General features: G+C 35.8%; 1 pseudogene; it reads left to right on the plus strand.

The window, feature by feature from the left end:
• The first annotated feature begins 15,523 nt into the window (after positions 1-15,523).
• LOC110686743 lies at positions 15,524-21,064 on the plus strand (annotated as a pseudogene).
• The last annotated feature ends 745 nt before the right edge of the window (positions 21,065-21,809 follow it).

The following is a 21,809-nucleotide window of genomic DNA, read 5'->3' on the forward strand; positions in this document are numbered from 1 at the left end:
ATTGAATTGGATTGTATAAAAAAATAATGTAAAAATTTAGAAGCTATAAGGTTTTATGTAAGAAAATTAAAATATTAGCTTAGATTAGTACCCATATACGAACTCATATACATTTATCCTTAAATTGTTGACACACTTTGACCGGCATAATATGAAAATTTAGTTGATTTTATTTTAGAATATTTAGTATTCCGTAATCAATTTTTTAAATATATTTTTAGTGAATAGTAGGGGTTTTGATTTTTTAAATAAACACATTAGTATTTGGAGTAATTAGATTAAATTTTCCAATATATGTTATGTATACTATAATAAAATGATTTTGTTCTTATAAACGTTACGTTTCTTTTTTTAATTAAAATAAATTATATTGTCAAATGATAAAAGTTGGAGGAAAAAAAATTGATATTGATAATATTATAATAATCTTGGAAAATAATATATTACAATATCTTATTTTCAATCTATGTTAGTATTTTTGTAACTTCCTAGTATATAAAATATATGTAAAAAAAAAAAAATGAGTATAATTGGATTAAATATGTTGTCAAAATGGAAATAACTATTATTGTAGGTTAAAAAATGAATGTCATTAAAATATTGCAAAAAAAAAAGGTGGGAAAATTATTAACCAGAAAATGACAAGTGTCATTCCAAGTTTCGCCTTTAGTATATAATTATTTTTTATTTTTCTCCTGTTTTCTATTGCACACACCTACTGAGCAATCAAAGATAAAATAAACAAAGGGTCAAATGGTACCAAATGTGTAAAGGCATAAACAAAAGACACGCCATATACAACTTTGGCAAACTTTTTAAAATCTCTCATGAGTAGATTTGAATGAGTGTGTTTTCATTATATTAGTTTAATCATTTGCTGTTATCAATTCTACCAAGGCTAAAATTTTTTTTTGGCACTAAATCACTGATGCAAAAATGTGACTCAGTAACCTTTTAAGAGTCCTAAGATCGCTCCTAACCTATATTAAGACTTTGTCATATAGTTGATTACGCAATTTTGAAGTGAATAATATGTTTATATGTGTATATTTAGCAAATATGTCACCATAGTGCTATATGACTAATCCAGCTTCGTATACGCAATCGAATCAAAATTCCCTAAAAAATCTTTGAATCGAACCCCTTTGACCAAAACAGAAAAAATCATGCCAAAAATTGATGAAAGAATTTAAACAAGGAATGAATTATGTCCAATGTATTTAGCTGATTAATAATGTGGCCCAAAACCATGTATTAATTAAACTAGTATGGAAATTAAAAATAAAATAAAATAAAAAATAAAAAAATCCCCTAGTCCACACCCATGCTATACTTTTTTTTTAAAAAAAATGTATATTTCTTTGATTTGTTTCAATTTTTCATTGATCGATCATAAATATAAAAATAAAGTATTCGTACGTAGAAACTAGAAAGAACCTATAAATTATCTCCAAATAGATTTTGATTTGGAATCTGCAGAATTCAAAATTGTGACTCAATAATATAACCTCATAACGTTTAGAAAGACTATGCAATAGTTGGTTACGCGATTTTGAGATGATGTATAAGAACAATTATTGTGTATATCTAACAACTTTAACAAATTATTCGTATATATCCTTAGTCCCATATGATTTACCAAGTTCATATAAGCACTCGAATCGAAACCATAATTCTCTGATACCGGAATCGAAATAGAAGGAAATCATGCGCCAAAAAAAAAGGGGTTTGAACAAGGAATGAATGACCTTAAGTACTTTGTATATGTTTAATTAATAATCTATCTAACCAGAGTAATGTTTTATGCTAATATTGTGATGAAATAAGCATTAACTACTCAAGTAATTTGCACCAAAAATAAATACTTCCTATTTTATTTTTTTTTATTCCTTACAATACTTTTTTTCATGCTTGCAGATGCATTATTTTAATTGCTAATATCTTTAATTACCAATATATAAAAATTGTATACATTTGATATCAAAATAGTATAAATCGAGAGAACCTAACGATTCCAAATGACTACTCGTATAGTCGTATATTTTTGTTAAGCTATAAGTCATTAAAGCTAGCTTAACCAAAGTAAAGCAATGAATAGTACGTATAAAAGTCAAATTATTATATATATTGCAAGTATAAATTGGCACCTTACCAAGAAAAAGTTCGCCATATATTCATTGCATCCGACACTTCTGCAATTCTACTAAGTTGTACTTGTATTGTATTAAATCTGTTTGGTAAAAAAATAATAATATTTCAAAGAAAAAAATAATAATCATCATAAATATAATTGTATTGTAATAAAAATTACAAAATCAAATCAAGTTTTTTTTGTTGAAAAATGTATCAACTAGTACGTGAACATGTTTTGTCTTAAATTATTTATTTTGAACTTATTTGATGTTGTCTAAAATTATTTAAACTTAATTTAATATGATTTTATAGTATTAATTATTTAAACTTATCTTAACTGTTAGTTTAGATGAACTACCACGAGAGGGGGGGTGGATTGTAGTAGGTTATGTTTGGGGTAAAAATACCCTTGACAAATGGACCTATGTTAATGCAACATGTGTCCCTAAGCTCAGCGCTCTATGAGCCAATTAGAGCATGACATGTGTCATTCAAAGGGGAAAACGGGCTTTAAGCCCATAACCCTAGAAACTGTAAAACGGTGGAAGCCCATCAACTAGGTTAAATAACCTAAGAGGCACCTCTCCCAAAAAACTCTATAAATACTGATCATTTACATTAGTTGAGGAGGGATTCAATTATTGAATACACATACAATCCACACAAATCAGAGAGTGAAACACTCAAACATTGAGGCTGTCTCAGACAGCCAAAAGATCACTCCTCTTCTAAGAGGAGCCTGATCATATTTACATTCCTCACTTTACTCGTTAAACACGTTCTAACTTGATCGTCGGAGGCGGAACTCTCACCCCCGGGAGTCTCCGTTGTTTTGCAGGTACAGGCAGCCGGAGGTCAGTCTTGGTGTTGTAACTCTTCCGCAGGACACTCAAAATATCCCGAAATATTTGGCACCGTCTGTGGGGAGAGTACTACTAAGATGGCTTCACAGCAGTCTGTACCACCTGCTACTATGAAATGGCCTACGATCGAAGTCAAGGACCGAGTGCCTCCTCCCTATCCTAAATGTCTAAGTCGGCTTAAATGTCGACCTACCCAGACAACTTTCAGAATACTTCAATAAGGTATTCACATTCTAACCGAGAGGGTTAGTCAGGCGGCATGTCCGTCTAAACCGACTCTCAGATTATCCACTCGGTCCGTATGTGCCTCAGCAGCCATACATGCCGTGTGGACACCCATGCATGTAGCCGGCCCCTTTTTAGGGGTCAGGCGGCAAAAATGTCCATTAGGACTAGCAGCTCCGCCTGCAAAAACCTTGGGGAACAACCTCTTGTGTTCTCAAAGAAATAATCTTCTGGTGCGAAAGCGCTAGATTGCCAAGTAATACAGGCATCATGAGGTCATACTTGTCCCATGCTTAGACAGGCGGCATCATGCCACCAAGCAGCCTCTCAATCAGCCGGCATGCTCAGGCGTGTTGGCATACAAGCGGTAGCTAAGCCGACTAAAGGAAGTTCAATTACTTTCAAGCCCAGCTATATACAGGCGGCCTCAATGCTGAGTCCGATGGGTCCGTCCATGCGAGTGAGCAGGGGCTGGTTAATATACAGTCGTCCACGAGCTCCCTTGTAAGCATACCATACAGCCGAAACTCCCCCTAACAAGAGCATGCAATTGCACTCAAAGGGGCAGCCGGCATAATCACGCTTGGAAGAGGCGACACTTTTTCATGCCCAAGTTTGAATGTCAGCCACAAGCGGCATAATAAGGATGCTTGTGTGCTAGTCTCTTCTTGGATATACGCGGCAGCCGTATGGTTATAGCAGCCGGAAAGCTACCAACCTCCAAGCATCCGCCCGGGTGGCCATGTACTACAGGCGTTGTGAGGCCAACTGTCAAGCACAGGAGGCTTCATGAGGCCGAATGTCAAGTGATACAGGCGTCATATGGCCGAATGCCAAGAGTCAGACGGTCAAGCTTGTAAGCTATTCTTATTATCATATCATTTTTATGATGGTAAAAATAAAAAAAAAAAAAAAAATGGGAAAGCGGCCTAGCTGCATGGTTATTTTGGTGGAAAAAGAAAAGCATGTAGCACTTAAGTAAATATTATACATGTGTAGCATGCTATTAAATTACTAGCCACACGGCACTTTGACAGCAAAACTTGTTGTCATATGGCAAGCTCCATTTGAGAGCATTAGGTGGCAATCCACTATTATAAGTTTCACATATGTTATTCTCATGCATGAGAACAATAAATTGAAAGCTTGCTTGATCTCTCATGAGACGGCAGCCGTATGGATATAGCAAGCGGCAGTCGTAATCAAGAATAGCCACAACCAAGAAGTTGTTGTGAGGGGCAAGATATACAAACAGCACTACAAGAAAACAGCTGAATTCCGACGGAAAAATTCCGTCGGAAACATAGGAAATTTCGTCGGAGTCAGTTTGTCATAACAGCCCTTGTCGGAAATTCGACCTTTTCCGGCGGAAATTCCGTCGGAAGGCGTTATTCCGACGGAATTTCCGACGGAATTTCCGACGGATCTAACTCTGTCGGCGCTGTTTTTGACTTTATTTGGAATTCCGTCGCAAATTTCCGACGGAAATTTTCGTCGGAGGTGGGTAGGTTTCCGACGGAATTTTCCGTCGGAAGGGGTATATTCCGACGGAAAATTTAGTCGGAAAAGTCAATAAAAAAAAATAAAAAATAACCAGACCCACCCCCACCCCACCCCACCTGCCCAGACCACCCCCACCCCCACCCTCTAACCCACACCACCACTAGCCTAGCCCACCCCACCCCCTGCCCCCTACCCACACCACCACCAACCCACCCCCACCTACCCCCTTACCCACCCACACCACCTACCCCCCCGCCCTTAAACCGGACCACCAACCCACACTACCCACCAACCCACACCATCCCACAACCACCACCCAAACCCGAAACCTTCCAAAAATACAACCACCACCACACCTCACCTAGACCCATCTAACCCAGACCCACCAAACCCTAACCCCTAACCCGAACCCACCCATCATACCCACCAAAAAACCACCCGCAACCGCCCAAAAACTACCCACAACCGCCCAAAACCATAACCACAATCGCAACGAACAATGTTTAAAATAAATAAAAAAAAAACATACCTTTAAATTGAGTTTGGCTTTGAATGTCACCTCGAATTTATTTTAATATGGCCAAATTCGACCATGAATCCTCTATATCTAGAGGTTTCATGGTCGAATTTGACCAAAAAAAACCATGAAAAACCAAAAAATCCAAAAGAATGAAGGAGGAAAGAAGAGAAAAACCAAAAAAAACATGAAAAGGGAAGAAGGAGAACAAGAAAGAGAGAGGAAGGAGAAGAAGGAGGACGGAAAAAGGGAAGAGAAGAAGAAGAAAGAGAAAGGAAGGAGAAGAGGACGAAGAGGAAAAGAGGACAGGAGAGAGAAAGGGAAAGAGGAGAGGAGAGGAGAGAGAAAGAGAAACGAGAGAAAGAGAGGGGAAAGAGAGGCGGAGAAATGAAAGGGGGGGAAATCTGGTTTAGGGTTTTTTTATTTTATTTTTTATTTTTATTATTTTTTTTTAAATATCAAAAATCCGTTGGAAAAGGTTCAAAATCCGTCGGAAATTACCGACGGAATTTTTTCCGTCGGAACTATAGTTAGGGTTTGGTTTTTTTGTTTTTTTATTTATTCCGACGGAATTTTTTCCCTCGGAATTTACAGCTTCCGACGGAATATCCCGTCGGAAATATTTTTCCGACGGAATATTCTGTCGGAAGCTGTTTTTTCCGAGGGAAAAAAATCCGTCGGAATATTTCCGAGGGATTTTCCGTCGGAAGCTGTTTTTTCCGACGGAATTTTCTGACAGACCCAAATTCCGTCGGAAATCTTGAAATTTCCGACGGAATTTAAGTCCGTCGGAACGTTTCCGTCGGAATCCGGCTTATTTCTTGTAGTGCAGGCTCTCATGCGTGACCAGGGGCTGCCTAGTATACTTGGGTGTCCGAGAGCTCTATTACAAGCATAGGACACAAGCGGCCTTGATTTGGAAGCATGCAGCCGGCCAAGTTCCTTGGCTAAATCAATGGTGTCATCCGGCACCATCCATGCCTAGCTCTCCTTGAATTAGCATGTGATGCATGAGGAGGCGACATTATGATGCATGAGGAGGCGACATTATGATGCAATGAGCTCGATTTGAGAGTATGCAGCCAGCAAGCCTCCATTTACATGCATACAAGCGTCTACCTGAACATTCGCATGAACTTTCGGCCAATCAATGACGAGCTTTGAATGCAAGATGAATGGCTTGTTATTCCAAAAGCATACATCCGGCAATATCCCAGCCAAAGAAGTCAGCCGGCTGTGAGTATGAGAAATGTGATGCACCTAACAAACCAAACATCCGGCCAGCCCAAGCCATACAACAAGCATTAGCACCGGCTGTATATATGCGAGCTAGGCCATGGGCAGTCCGAATGGAATGCGTATTCTTCGTCTGCCTTCTTTACTCACCTACATTTGCACAATAATCCAGCAGAGGCATGGGTCAGGCGGCAATTATAAGAGCAGCCACCCAGCCCCATCTCCACATATACAAGCGGCTCCCATGATGCGTGTGTGATGGATAGCTTCCTCGGGCGGCTGTGCTACTTGCCTAGGAGGCCGAATGTTTTACTCGTGAACAGGGATGGTTGTGCTACTTGTGGTGAATTGGTTGGCATGGATATAAAGCATCAAGCATATAAGAGAAGGACAACCGGCACCATCTCACCTAAGAAGAGGTGGCCATTGAAGCCGGTTGTGGATACTTGAATCATGTGATGCCTCCAGCCAAGACATACACCCGGCAAAGTCCTAGACCGGATGTATAAATAGCCACAGCAAGTCTAGAAGGCGCCTGGGCTTAAGTATATTCTTTGATCCCCAAGCTGGCAGGTGGCTGCACTATCCCAGCCAGCATTTGGTGATCCGTCAGGCAGCAATACTAGCGGCATTTAGTGGCAGCAGCCGCATGAAAAAAGCACGGTAAGGTTGAGGTGCCTCCGGATACAAGCCAACCGCCATATGTGCAGCCGCAGAGCATCCATCCAGGCAGCCAAAGGTAAAGCCGGCTGTGTGAATGCATGTTTCAAATACCCAGTTAACTCGCAAGTGGTACACAAGAGGCATCATACGCTAGACAATCACGTATATGCCGCATGTGCATTACAGGAAATCTTGCGTCGTGTGTGTGCATTGCAAGAAGTGTGGCTCCTAGTCGCCTGATAAATTCAAGTGTCCATGAGGCATGTGTAATGGGCAGGTGGTTGCCTGAGTCAACTAGATCAGAGGCTGTGGATGCAATGAGCAACTGATGCAATGAGCACAAGTATGGCGTAATGAAGCTTAGCTATTGTTCATTACAGGCGACATCCAGGAGTGCGTTTGAATTGCAAGAAATCTTACCGGCTGTGAGTGGTTAAGCTATGATTTTAGCATATTAAACCGCATGTGTAAAAAGCCGGCTGTGGGTGTGTATCAACATGATGCCCAGCTAGAAACAAGGCATCCGGTTAAAAAAGCAAGCGGCTTGGAAGTCGCATGGTGCTACGGCACGTCCGGATGTCCTAAGCCTGAATAATCGGCACCCTCCTTGGTTCTCAAGCTGGCAGCAATCCCAGCGCTACACCAAGGTGGTGATATACCCGGCACTATCCCACCCACCATGCATCAGGCCAGCTATACTCATCAGTTGTGTGTATGCGAATGAAAGCAAGCGGCATGGTTGCGAGCTGCGTTTGTAGCTTGGTTATCATGAGTATTATGATAACATTTTGATTAAAATAATGGATTGATCAAATCATTAATTAAAAAATGATTGATCATTATTATGATTATTTTAATCGTTGATCAAACCATTATTTAGAAAATGGTTGGTCATTATTGTGATTATTTTAATCATTGATAAAAAATAAAAAATAAAAAAAAAACCAGCCAGTTTTAACCACCATTGAAGCCGGTTGTGGGTGCATCCTTGCTAAGCCGCTTGTATGTATGTGGTTTGAGCCATGAGTTGTCCGGTTGGGTGATACTCTTGCTACACCATTGAAGTCGGCTGTAGGTGCAATGACCAATGAGCAGCCGACGCTTAATGGCATTATCACAAGTCTTTGAACCTGCCTGTGGTTGCATACTCTCTGAATCAACCGTCTGTGCCATCATCTTTCCTGGGTATACTTCAGCAAGCTCCCTTGATTTTAAACTACAGCAGTCGGTCAACCGTCTGGGGTATCATCAAGCAAGGCTTTAGGGAAACGCCTGGGTACCTCAATAATTTCTTATTTTCTTTCCGTGTGTATGTTGCTTGAAGTCTTGTCGCATGTATATGGGTTGACAACCCCCTGACACTTGAATTTGAATCTGAAACCAAGCGGCATGGTAGAATAACCGCCTGGTGTAGCCCGGTTAGCAGGAGGCATCTCAATAGAGAGCCGCCTGTATAAGCCGAGAGCAAATTCGTTTCTCGAGCTCAGTTACTCGGCGTCTCATGGCCGCCTGTCACCATTTGGAGAGCTTGGTATTATGAATTAAGCCGGAGGCATCTCAATATCGTCCAACGTATTGACAAAAATCCTCCATCGGAAGGTACCATTCTAATAACTCAGTATGAGTATTGTGTGCTTCCTTATTATTATTGATTGGTTTTCAATACCGCATCCTACTTGATTTTTTGAAAACATTTAATATTGGTTTAAGTCTCCCTCAAGGGCAGCATACCGACCGAAAAAGGTCTAAAAGTATGTTGAACTGGCTTAAGTAGAACCACCGCCTGTGCAATGTGCAGGTGGCAAAATTCAAATCAACCATCTGCTCCAACATGAGTAGATATGAGCTAAGTCTAAACAACTTAGCGGCTGTGTTGTTTCTCTTAGAACAACCAAATTAAGGCCTATGGCTGGAATGATCAAAATAAAGCCAATGGCCGGATGATCAAATTGAGGCCAATGGCCGGAGTGATCAAATCAAGGCCAATGGCCGGATGATCTTATTAAATTAAACAATCCGTCTGCTCCAACATGAGGAGGCGTCCGGCGACGCCCATTTGGGTGAATTCGATGCAGAGAGCATCTCCCATTCGGGTGGCACATTTCACTATAAACTTAACACAAATGGCCCTATCGACTGTCAAAAAAGGCAAGTTCGCAGCCGTTTGAATTGATCAAATGAGACCAAGATAACAAAACTGTCGGCTGTTAAATACCAGCGGTATCCAGTTACTATCTTGGTCAGATGCCGCCTGCTGTTGCTTAAAAGCAATACCGTCGGTTAAATTTGAGGATATAAGCTATGTCCAAAAAACTTAGCGGCTAAGTGTTGTTCTCCCTTTAGAACAACTCTATGAGGCCAATGGATGGATTATATTTAAAACCATCTGCTCCAAACATGAGCAGACATAAGCTAAGTACAAAAACTTAGCAGCTAAGTGTTGATTCCATTACGAACAACCTAAAAAGGCCAATGGCCGGATAATATTGAGCGCTTACCCCCTACTCGATGGTTGACAGTCCACCTGATCTGGGGCTATCGGCATAGTGGGGCTAAAAGCAATAAGAGTCGACATCTGTCTAGTTCAGCGGCAATCATTATTATGATTTGATTAACTTTGAAAATGTCATACCGTTCAAGGTATCAAAATTTTCCAAGTTAATCAAATCCCTCTTTTATTGAACTAGAAAAATGCCAACCAAAGAGGCTTAAAGGGTCTCATATTCGAATGGAACAATCCCTTAAAAGAGAGATTACTCCTTTCGAGGGGCTAATGTTTGGGGGTAAAAATACCCCTGAAAAATGGACCTATGCTAATGCAACACGTGTTCCTAAGCTCAGCGCTCTATGAGCCAATTAGAGCATGACACGTGTCATTCAAAGGGGAAAACGGGCTTTAAGCCCATAACTCTAGAAACCGTAAAACGGTGGAAGCCCATCAACTAGGTTAAATAACCTAAGAGGCACCTCTCCCAAAAAACTCTATAAATACTGATCATTTACATCAGTTGAGGAGGGATTCAATTATTGAATACACATACAATCCACACAAATCAGAGAGTGAAACATTCAAACATTGAGGCTGTCTCAGACAACCGGAAGATCACTCCTCTTCTAAGCGGAGCGCAACCTGATCATATTTACATTCCGCACTTTACTCCTCAAACACGTTCTAACTTGATCGTCGGAGGCGGAACTCTCACCCCTGGGAGTCTCCGTTGTCTTGCAGGTACAGGCAGCCAGAGGTCAGTTTTGGTGTTGTAACTCTCCCGCAGGACACTCAAAAAACCCCAAAACAGGTTCTAATTAAGTCAATCTTTTGCGGAATATGAAAACAAAACTTAAAAGGAATGTAAAGAACACAGCAAGTTTTACGAGGAAACCTTCCAGGGCCCAACTAGAAGTAAAACCTCGACCGTTCTCGGGATTTGCAGATAAACTTCACTATAATAGGGAAACACCTAGTTACAACCTATTACACACACACCTTTCTCACAAGTTCCTCAGTGGACACTTGTGGCACTTGCTACCTGGTAGGACCCTATCCTACCCAACCTAAGTCCCACACTTAGGTTCACTCAGCACTCCCAAAGTGCCTACACTCGGCTTCACAGTAGAAGCTCACACTCTGTGCACTCACAGCTACCACACGAATTTTTGAGAATTCAAACTCATAAGCTAAACTCGAATTATCATGAATTCACACTCACCCCAAAAACAATTACAACACTAAGACTCACAGTATATATAAATGGAAAACTACACATGAAACCCGAAATCAAATGATAAAGCTTAAACCTTTGACAAACTTACTCTTAAGCACTTAGTGGTTTTCATGCTTAAACTCTCACTTTGCTTCAAAGTACTTCTTCTTTATTTATAGAAGTCGTCAACTAACAAAGTAGGGTTTTAGTAAAATGATAAGTTAAAGATGAAACAGAAATTCAAACTTATCACCTTGAAACAGAAATCAAATCAAACTTAATCACGTTTTAAGAAAACCTTTTCTTAATTAAATCCGTTTTATAAAAGATAAGAGTTTTATATGAAAAAGATAAATCCAAGTAAAACAGATTTTAAAAGATAAAATCAATTAAATACTTTTTCATAAATTCAAGATAATCTTTTACGAATTACTTAGCTTGCCAAGCTTTATCTGATTTCTAATAAGTCCCATGCATATCAACCAATCATATATTTACATCAACCTAAATAACAAACTTATCTTTAATACAACCTAATTTATGAAGTTCATCTTTCAGTTGATATCTCGAGCTCTGTATTAGTTCATTGATTGATGAGGTCACGTTCCAGCATTACACTAGAACCAGGTCATTACAACCTGTCGATCTTTTCCAGCATTACACTGGAACTTGATATGTTCCTGTTAAGGAACACCTTGTAGTTCCATCCAGCTTAATTTAGAGAACTTCTTTCTGAAACTCTTCTTCTGGATTTACTTGTCATCCTTAGTCTTCTAAAGTTCCTCTGTTCCAGTCCTCACTTCAACTCCCAGAGTTTACTTATCCTGCAAACATCAAAACACTAGAAAACTCTTATTAGACAAAAGTTTGCTCAACCATCATCATCATCATCAAAACCTCATAAAGGTCAACATTAACTTGTTCTGTTTTGCCTGAAATTGTTTTCTTTGAGTTTTTTGAACTTATTTTATCTGAAATTATATGTGTTTAATAAAAACAATTTCAGTTCATTAATAAACAAATTTAATAATGAAGTAAAAATAGATTCACTTTAGTAAAAATGAGTAAAATAATTCTAGTTCAGTGAAAAATTAAGTTTAGTTAAATTTAAGTTTAGTTTAATAAATCTCTACCTTTTTCGTACCTTTTAAAACGTACTTGTATGAGATAACGAACTCTTATAAAAGTGTTTGGACAATTATACCCTCTAAAATGTTTATTAACTTATTTGCCCTTATTAATGTTAATTGTCACTTCTTTTGAACTCTTAAGAATTGTGTGCGGACATTTATACCCCTAAAAATATTTATTTACATATTTTCCCTCATTAATATTATCAACAACTAAATTTGTGATTTAAGGCCAAACCGAAAGAGCACCTCGGACATGACAATTTATAGCGCACGCATCGCAAGCGTTAGCCACCCTAATTATATAAAGTAATTAACAAAACTCTTATGAATAGTGGATGGACATTTATATTCTGATCCTAAAAATGTTCTTTTACATACTTGCCCCCATTTGATTTTAAAAGCATTAAAATTGTCTCTTGAATCCCCTAAATTGATTAATCATTAGTATATAAAAAGTCATCTATCACTCTTTCCGTTTCTTTTTATTTTTCCTATTTGATTTAAACACTATTTAATATAAAGTATTAAAGAGACTAATACTTATATCAATATATATGGAGTACAAAAATTATATATTTGTGTGATATATTGTTTAATTTATTCAATTCATCCCAATAAGTACTTAAAATTTATTAGACACTTATTATTTCTAGAACTCGATATTTTTTTTACTATTTCTTCGCTAAATCAAAGTAGCTCTACTAAAAATTCATTAACTGCACAACTAAACAACAACCAACACATAAATAGTTATAATAAAATATCATGCCAACAGGCATAGAGCATAGAGCTATTGGGGTTACTTTGTTATTTAAGAATTACTCAATAAATGTGTGATAAGGGGTTACTCGATCTGTTTATTAGTGTTAAATGGGTTACTCGGTTTTTTACAAGCGGCCATATAGTGTAGCCAAGTAGCCAACCGCATAGAAAACGTATCCTTTTTTTTTTTTTTTTTTAGAGAGCCACAATGGCGGGGGTTGGGAATCGATCCTAAGATCTCCTGAAATCGGAAGAGAAGCTCTAGCCACTTGAGTTATCCCTCACTCTCATTATTTGTAATTATTTATCAAATATGAAAATTTAAACTTTTATATACTCTGTATATTTTTAATCAAAGGGAAACTAGCAACTTATTTAGACCTTAATTAAAAATTTTGAAAGAAGTCTTTCAAAATTTTTTTTTGAAAGAAGACTTCAATGAAACACGTTAAATCAAAAAGTTAAATCCGGTACACCTCCTCGTGAAAAATACCAAGAAAGCTAGAAAAATAAAATAAAATATGAAGTACTTAAAACGAGGGTGGGAGAATTTTGACAAGTTGTCTTAAAAAAAAAAGGGACTTTGACAAGTTGGATGGTGTTTAGACTGTTTACTTTGGCTACCGCCAAAGTAAATTAAATACTTAGTACGGCGTATTAATTAACAAAACGAACCTTCTATGTTGATCTTACTTCCTTTGTTGATCTTAATTAATATCCCATCTACTAAGAGTCTAAGGAAAATTGTATCCTTGTCAAAAAGAAAAAAAAAAGAAAAAAAAAAAAAAAAGGAAAATTGTATCTTTACTTATATTAACATTTTTTATTCAATTAACAATTAGAAAAAAAAAAAAAAATCTAGGAATCACATTATTGTAAGCAAATGTAGCAAGATTGATAAAATCACAATTTTTTATGTCATAATGGAGAAATATCTATTGTCACTAATAAACCTTTAAAAGCAAAAGAATAAACAATTTTGCATCTGGGGTATAATCTAAATATAATCAATAATTTTGTAACACATTCATTTTGTCTCATATTTCTTTTTGGCTTTTTTTTTTCTTCACAAATTCTTATATGTGGCTGATCACACCGTGTGGCCAGCCATCATAGAGGTTACTTCATTAGTATTATAGGAGTTACCCATTCAATGTTTAAAGGTTACTTCGTTAGTTTTGGTGCAAATTTTTGGGGTTACTTTGTTAGTGTTATAAGAGTTACTTCGTCAGCGTTAGGGATTACTCGGTCAGTGTTACAGAGGTTACTTTGTTCTTTTACAAGCGGTCACACGGTATGACCAGCCACACACAAGACTACTGTTTTCTTGTTTTTTTTAATTTGTCCAATATTATCTTAGAATGGAGTCTTACTTATCTTGTATATGATGAAATTTTTAATCAATTTGCCTTCTATATATTGTTATGTGAGCCTTACCCTAAACCCAAGAGGCAACAATTATATATAAACCAGCAATTTTAAATTTTTCATACAATAATAAAATATTTAAAATGCATACTTTTTCTTTTGTTCTTCTTTTTTCTTATTCTTTTTTAAATTTGGGATTTACTTAGTCAAGTACACATAGTCACGTTCTCACCTATTCAAACGGTCAATCTTACATTCTTACGCTTACCAGATGGAGCGTGTATCTAATTTTTTATTACAACTGGATTAAGCTAATAATTATGTTGATAAAGTTATCCACAAAGTTATTAAATATACAAGTATTTTGCATCAAAAAACATAAAAATAAATATACAAATATGGGATAACTTTGTGGATAACTTTTTTATTTAATAACTTTGTGGATCATTTTTTTTTTTTTTTTCCGAAAAAAAAAAAAGAAGTTATCCAATTCCATACTTGTATATCTACTCCGTAACAAGACTTGCAATTTGCATCAGTATCATTTTTATAATAACTACTACTCTGTAAAAATTGTAGAGCCAATTTTCATCTTTTAATCACAACACTCCAAACTGTTAATCCATTTTTTCATGTCTCATGATAATGATCAAAGATTCAAACCCATAAAATAACTCATGGCTGATCAAAATATTGGTTTCATCATAGTATGACTCAAAATAAATCATCACCAATGTAAATCGCCTTTTAATATGCTCTAATGACTCAAAACTAAATTGAGTCTTGAATGTGATTGTTCTAAGCAAATAATAGCACCCAAAAAAAAAAATGAAGTGTAACATAAAATTTAATTAGCACATTAATTTTTTTACACCTTTGTTAAAGAACAAAATGAGATTTGGGTGAACTAGCATTGAAAGACCTTAACAACTTCGGTTCCAACAAGACCTCAATTGAGCTAATACAACTATACAAGTATGTAATAACGGGCTCCATCATGGGCTTCTATTTGATTAATATAGGGCTTCAAACCCAACATTAAAAGATAATGTAGTGTATCCTCTAATGGGCTGGGCCTCAATCAGAACAAATAAATAACAACAAAGTGGGCCGGATAGCATATACTCTTCAAAATCTCTGATTCAAACCTGACCTGTGTTGGTAATTGGCTACTATGTCACCTGAGATGTACAAACATTAGGGTAATTGGTTACTATCTCTGATCCAAACTCACTTTCTAGAAAAGATGGTGTTTAAATACGGATTACAAAATACTCTCCGTCAATTAATATTTTTTTTGATATCAGTGATTGCGTATAAATAAAATTTATAAAAAGTTGAATATTATTTGAAAACTTTGACCATATTACAAGATATATGAAGAATTTTAAGGAACGAATGAAATATTATTGACTAATGTCCACTACGGAGTATTACGTGGTTACGTACATTGGGTATGCCCTGTCAATTTGTACAGGCCTTTGGATGTGCTGTTTGGACATTAAATTTTGTAAAGGTATCAATAAACAAACTAATGTCCAGGTAAAGTGTTCTTAAAGCTTGTTAGTTGTTACATTTTTTATGAATGATTATTGTTGGATCTATATTTTCAAAATTCATCATAATGGAATGGTTCTCCATATCATCATTATTTATTTACATCAATTACTAACCTCGTGGAACCTTGCTTAACTTATCATACATGATTGATCAAATGTTTTTTTATTATAACATAGTACTGTATATATAATGATAAAAGAGAAGTAAACTTTATATAAATGTATGATTATTAATTCATTCTCTTACTACATGTATCGAGACATCATATCATCATCTATTTTCAGCCTGAAACAGCTTGGCCATATTGTTTATCTCTTGCTTGCTCTATTTTTGTATAATCGCAAAATTCTCAAGAAGTTTATGTGGATGCAATGTTAGATAATTTAGTTACTCCGTAAAATTTTAGGTTGGAATAGGTAATTGGCCTTGTTTACAAAGAACCAACTCTTCTAAGTTCTTTTTGTAATAATAAACCCTTAAGCACAATACTGCCATCTCGGAACAAACAATTCTTCTGTTTTAAAACAATGATTACACTTAACTTTTCACACTTGTTAATATTAAAGTTTGAACTTTAACATATTATATCATAAATATACTATATTTGTAAAATCGTGATATTGTAAAAGCACATATCGAAACGAATCTAACAAATTAAAAGTCCATATAATTATTTTATATTTTAATCTGTGATTGTGTACTATAAATCGCAAATGATGGTTAAAACGAAGTGTGTGAATAGTACCATAATTTAAACCGTAACCATTATATTGAAGCGGAGGGCCGGGACTATAGAGTAACTCCTTCACTTGATGTAATTTTGTCATCTTATGGGTGGAGATGCTCAACAACAACAGGATGCTTTGCAATTTGCATATTTAATTTACCCTCCAAAGCTGGAAGGTTATATTATATGCTGACTGAGAATACGTAGTAAAGACTAAAGACTAAAGAGCATGGCAGAAAAGATGTGGTAAGGAAACAAAATTGAAAATTCTTATTAATAGTACATCGTAAAAAGTAAATTCCACTATATATTTTGTGGTTCAATTCATTGATAAAGGATGTACGTGCCCACATGTTCTGCTTCTTCTGATTCTTGTCTTGCTTTATAATTATGGAGCTCTGGAATTTAATTCATGTATTGCTTACAAAATTTAATTTGGAACTTGTACATACTTATTCAATAAGCATAATCAGCCCTACTTACTATTAGTAGAGGTGATCGAGTACGGTCTGGTCCCCTATTCCGATTCTAGAAAAATTATTTAAGTTTGATTTGTAACATTGGTATCATTGATATGTATGGTACAACTTCTTGAATACCATTTTGGTCTTTAAAATGCTAGTCTGCTCGTAATATAATGCCCATTTTACTAAGTTTGATTTTAGGTAAGTTAATGATCAACTCGATCTATTGTTTATCACATTGTATATTTACATGTATGTTGATTAATTTTCCTAGAATGTTTTTCGATGTACCATAGTCAACTTGACTATTTTAAGCCAATCTTACAATTGTAGCCTTGTCTTAACTCTTCTAGATACAAAGTTAAAAATTGAAACTTGTAAGGAAGCAATGTCAGTAGGTACAAATGGTATTTCTTGAGCTCATAAAATTATCAATATAACATAGTTTTACCTCTAGTTTATTAATTAATCTCATCGTTAATCGTAAAAACTCGTCGTAATTAGCAACTCCGATTCCCGTTAAATATCATGGGTTGTTGATGTCAATTCAATAAGCTATACATACAGTAGTTTAGTTCAGATTCTTTATAGTAATGAGTTGATTGTTTATAATTAGCCCCATACTTTGTTAACTGTATGTAGCAGTAGCCCATACTCATCCCACATTACTCTATATAGAAACAAGTCAAAATGAAGTCAGAAAACTAAAGAGATTCTTTGCTTCAACAATTAGGAGTAAATGTCTCTTGTTTACTTTGTTGCATCTTTTTTGTCTTACTTAATTAAGTAAAAAGCCTTATATATAGGAGGCTGCCTAAAAGCAATATACTCTTAATAGTAAAACATGATTATTTTCTTACTTTTTTATGATTTTAAATGTAAAAGAAATCCTAAGCTAAGATCATGATATAATAGCTAGATATTCTTGTTTTATTTTCATCATTTTAGAATGGGATAACTATTGTTACGAGTACAAGTTAACTAAATTTGCTCATCTAATTTATTTCTGACTAGTCATTGGCTCATATAGTTAGTAATCTTTTTAGATTTAGGTAAGGGTAAATTCATGATTTAATCAAAACTTTGTAGTATAGACGTAGTACTCCCTCCATTTCATAATGTTAGTCTCATTTACGTAAATCGATGCAAATATTTAATCGCAAATATCTTTAATCTCACAGTAGTAAAAATTATAAAAATTAGATATTAATAAAGTACTCATCAAGACGAATAAATCTAGATCTCATATAACTATGTTTATTCTTATATAGAGAGAGAAATTTAGAAGATTCTCTCTAATTTTTAATAGTCAAAAGATTTTAAATGAGAATAACATATGAAACAGAGGGAGAACTTAAACATCAATTTTATCATGACCTCGCCAATTTCAAATACAATATAATTTTTAATGACTTTTCAACAATAATAATAGCCATAATGTGGTTTATAAAATGAGAATCATCTCTCCCAAGAGTCACAATCTTGTGGCCCCCAAAGGTATAAGAAGGTCCATTTTGTGAAAAGCACATTTTTTATTATTTGGTTTGAGTAAGGCTAATTTCTTGACAATTAGTATTGCACACAGTAATAAGAGTAACATATATATGAATGGTATAAACTTTTGTTTTTCTCACTTTAACTTTTTTTTTTCCCAAAAATGTAGTATATTAAAAAGGATTAATTAGATGTTAGGTGTCTAAAATAATACGAGTGAAGTATTTATTTAATTTTCTTTATTATTAATAGTAAGACCAATTGGTTAACAGTACGCCACCTAACAGTCACACTAATTAATTTTCTTTCCAACGATATAAATATTAGCCATTAAGCCACATACAAAATCTTTGTCAAGGAATCTTTTAATGGATAATTATTGAAGCATAACAACAAATAAATTGTACTAATCTCTCATTAAAACCTTCTTAAGAAACCTTAATGTCAATTTTAGAAACCTAGTAAAATTAATAAACACATAAAATTCTCTCTCTACACTAATATATATACATACATTTGTCCCCTTCTATCCTGCCAAACTCCATTCAACCTACATCTCATAAAACCAACAGTGTCCAAACTACTCAACTTTCACTTGATTTTGTTCTTATTCTCTTATTTGTTCCTACATGTTAGTTTTTTTTTTCTCCTTTCATTGAATTATTCACTCCTTATAAGCTTTTTTTTTTTTTTTTTTCAAACAATTGTATTTTAGTTTGTTTTGTTATATTAATTATTAATGTCATTTTATAAATGCAGGTCTCATTTGCAACAGATGAACACAAACAAAACCCATTTTCACCAAAAGCCTCATTAATCCGTTATTGGAACACCCACATTTCCAACAACCTTCCACAACCCTCATTCCTCCTCTCCAAAGCATCACCCCTCAACGCCGTAGACACCGCCTTTTTTACAAAACTCGCCTCCAAAAACACCCTTAACACCCGCCTCTCCACCTTCTGCTCCGCCGCCAACTTATTCTGCGAGTTCGACACGTCCTTGCAAACCCACCGCCGTCCACCAACACCTCCGCACAAAGATGACGCCAACTTTGCCTCCTACAACAATAAACAATTCACCACTTATGGAGGGTCCCGTGTTGGCGGAGCTGATACGTTCAAGAACACTCGGATAACATCAACATGCCTGTTAACTCGTTCACTCGTTATAGCCCTAACACGGCGGGTCATGGTGAACGATTTACGAGTTATTCAAATAATGGCAATGTTGCTAATGATAGTTTTAGCAGTTACGGAGCAGGTGGAACGGGTGGATTAGGTGAGTTTAAGAGCTACGAGTCAAACGTAAATGTTCCTAATCTTAAATTTAGTAGTTACAGTTCTAACGGTAATAATCATAAGCAATCATTTAGTTCCTATACTGAGAATACAAACTCTGGTACCGAGGTTTTTACCTCTTATGGTAAAAATGGGAATGGGTCCCTACTGAGTTTAACAACTACGGTAAGTCATCAAATATTGTTGGGTCAACTTTTGCCAGCTATGGGCAACTGGCCAATGCGGCGAATGATTCGTTTAAGGGTTACTCGTCTAACGTGAATAACCCTCATAGTACTTTTAAGAATTACGGGGCTAAGGTAAGTTCGGGGGTTGAGAAGTTTGAAAATTATAGGGATGAGGCTAATGTTGGGGATGACACGTTTCAAAATTATTTAAGGGATTCCACGTCTACCAAGGCGAGTTCTGTTAATTATGGGAAGTCTTTTAATCAAGGGCTCGATAAGTTTAAGGGGTATCGTAAAGGTGCAGTTAATCGTCAAATTGAGTTCAAAACTTATGGTGTTAATAATTCTTTTAGTGGTTATGCTGATAAAAAGGGGGTTAGTTTTACGGGGTATACTCAAAGTGTACCTCAAGGTGGTAAATTGGTAAATAAGTGGGTTGAGGAGGGTAAATTCTTTAGAGAATCTTTGCTGAAGCCTGGAACTGTTATGAAGATGCCTGATATTAAGGATAAAATGCCTAAAAGGTCATTTTTGCCCCGGGTTATTTCCTCAAAATTACCATTTTTGACATCTAAGTTAGGTGACCTAAGGGGAACCTTCAAGGCCAAGGAGAATTCTACTCTAGAGCGCGTTATTGTGAACGCGTTAGGTGAGTGTGAGAGGCCGTCGAGCCCTGGTGAGACCAAACGATGTGTTGCTTCGGTAGAAGACATGATAGATTTTGCAATTTCGGTCTTGGGTGACAATGTGGCGGTCCGGACCACGGAAAATGTGAATGGATCGGGTAAACAGGTCGTGATCGAGTCAGTAAGAGGGATAAATGGTGGAAAGGTGACAAAGTCAGTATCATGTCACCAAAGTTTGTTACCTTATCTACTTTACTATTGTCACTCTGTCCCTAAGGTAAGAGTGTATGAGGCTGATATATTGGACAAGAAAAGTAAGGCTAAGATAAATCAAGGTATTGCAATTTGTCATCTTGATACTTCAGCTTGGAGTGCAGGGCATGGAGCCTTTTTATCATTGGGTTCTGGGCCGGGCCTAATTGAATTTTGTCACTGGATCTTTGAAAATGATATGACATGGGCAGTCGCGGATTAAGTAAGAAGACACGCGAAATATGAAAGATCAAATTAACTGTACTTTTGATACATTGCCGAGGTTTTGTGTTTTTGTTGTATTTCTAAAATGTCACAAGATTTGTACGGAGTACTACAATATATTTATGAGAAAATTTTACCTAAGTATTTGCAATCAAGTGTATTATTAATTTGAGCAATTTAATTGCTCCTAATTTGTTACTAAATCTATGTTCATTAGTACTTGAGTAAATTAACGTTAATGATGATGTTTGGAATATTGAATATGCTCATCATTTCTCATATTCATGCTTGGATCGGAGGGCAGTTACTGATGATTTCTAGTCCCACAAACAGCTGCTAGGCTGCTAGCAGGCGTGTACTCTACTGCATAATCATGCCAATTACTTCATATTTTTCCTTTGGCAACCTCTGCCCCAAAATTAAGTTGAACATTCATATGTACGGATACATCTTTAATGACGTTACAATAAGCATTATAAAATTAATTTTATGCTAAAAACAAATTTGATACAAGTTATAACAAGATCTCACTTAATAGTATTTATCATTGTATATTAATTAAAATTATAAGATCGATTTTACTAAGTCTGATTTTCAAAAAAGTACGTACGTACTCCTTATGTTCTTAATAATTCCGCTCTCTTGACTTTGGCACAATGTTCAGTGCATATTTTTTACTATTGATTGTATTGTGAAAACTATAAAAAAAAATTAAGATTATGCAAATTTTTTATACAGTATTAAGAAGAGTAAAACTGGATTTCACATACTATTTTATTTCTTGTGGCCACATATATAATAAGTTAGCCAAAATTTCATAAACAAAGTTAGTACTTTGTACGAGTAATATATTGCACTTAATTTAGGGCGGAAAATCGGATAGCCA

The sequence above is a fragment of the Chenopodium quinoa genome, unplaced genomic scaffold (assembly GCF_001683475.1).
Source record: "Chenopodium quinoa cultivar QQ74 unplaced genomic scaffold, ASM168347v1, whole genome shotgun sequence".
NCBI classification, from domain to species: domain Eukaryota; kingdom Viridiplantae; phylum Streptophyta; class Magnoliopsida; order Caryophyllales; family Amaranthaceae; genus Chenopodium; species Chenopodium quinoa.